This window comes from Heptranchias perlo, unplaced genomic scaffold (assembly GCF_035084215.1).
Source record: "Heptranchias perlo isolate sHepPer1 unplaced genomic scaffold, sHepPer1.hap1 HAP1_SCAFFOLD_849, whole genome shotgun sequence".
NCBI lineage: Eukaryota > Metazoa > Chordata > Chondrichthyes > Hexanchiformes > Hexanchidae > Heptranchias > Heptranchias perlo.
The window spans coordinates 80,001-81,465 of NW_027139886.1; the positions used below are offsets into that span (position 1 = coordinate 80,001).

At 53.0% G+C, this 1,465-nt stretch overlaps 1 pseudogene; it reads left to right on the forward strand.

Annotated features, from left to right (window-relative positions):
- The first annotated feature begins 1,308 nt into the window (after nt 1-1,308).
- On the forward strand, nt 1,309-1,425 carry LOC137319444 (U2 spliceosomal RNA; annotated as a pseudogene).
- Nucleotides 1,426-1,465: the final 40 nt, after the last annotated feature.

Genomic DNA, 1,465 nt, shown 5'->3' on the forward strand with positions numbered 1-1,465 from the left:
AGTGGACATGGTCAGCTGCAAAGCAGTGTCATTACAACCTTTCATAAACGACAGGGCAGCACCGCACTGCACTGCACTGCACTGCACCCCACACTACATCACACTTGCCTGCCTGCCAGCCTGCCGCTGCCTACTCTCACCAGCGGACCAAAGTGAGGATAACACCCCGAAGCAAGCATCTCCCTTGCCGCCCACCAGCCCACACCAATCCCCTTGCCTGCCTCCCACAAATTCCACCAGCGAGGCAAAGTGAAAATCAACCCCCAAAAAACGCACTCCACACCGGCCATCGCCCGCTATACACCCCCCCTGGGGTGAATATTAAGCCCGAGAACACCGACTGTAACCAACCGCAGTGAAAAGTTGAAGTGGCAACTCATTAACCAGATTTACACTTGGCAACTCATAAACCAAATGAACAAAAAATCTGGTTAATGAGTTGCCCAAAATAAATCTGGTTAATGAGTTGCCACTTCAACTTTTCACTGCGGTTGGTTATAGTCGGTGTTCTCGGGCTTAATATTCACCCCGGGGGGGCGGGGTGGGTGATTCTGGGGGTAGTGTCCGGGAGGGTGAGCCTTTTATTCGGCAGGAGGCGTGTGGGGAAATCATCAACCTGTCAGACGATGAGTTGTCACAAATGCCATTGCTTAATGAAAGCTGCGCTCCCGAACTGGACTGACTGTCTGACTGTCTGTCTGTCCGTTTGTCAAGGGGAGGAAAAGGCGGTGGTGGTGGTGAGGGTGGAGCTTTACGCTCAGGAGGGGAGACTTTCCTTCATGCCAATTAATCTGCAGCAGAAAGTCATCCCCCCCCGACTGGGATTCGAAGCCCGGTCCTGACCACGAGACCACCGGGGAGAGCTGCCTCAAGTCCCTGAGGGACCTGGACACGAGGCCGAGGACACACGCACGCCTGCTGCACTGGCAGCAGCGACCAGCAGGGGGCTGACCGGCTGATCCTTCCCTTTCACAGGCAGGCTTTTGGCCCTCGCTCAAACGACAAAGGTGTTCAGAAGGAAGTCCTGGGGGGAAGGCAGGCAGGGAGGGACGGACACAGGGAAGTCCGCACAAAACAGGTCCCCTGGAACCTCTGACCCAGAAAAACGGGTTCCTGGTGAAAGCAGTCCTGCCATTGACATGACAATGGACAGGGCCCGGCAGCTTGAGACACATCTTTCTTTCAATATGCAAGTTCTTTTTAAAAAAGTTTCCTTCCACAGCAGCTCTGAGTGTGAGGGAGAGAGAGAGAGAGACACTGACTCACTGACTGATACTGACACCGACACACACACACACACACACACATATTATTTATTATTATTTTAAATTGATTTTTAGAACAGGGAGATGGAAAAGGGGCTTGCTCTGTCCACTCCACGCATCGACCCAGTATTGCAGTGTTTCTGGGAACGGTGCAGCTCCCTGTGGGGAGATATTCAAAAGGAAAAACAGCTCTTTCCCAG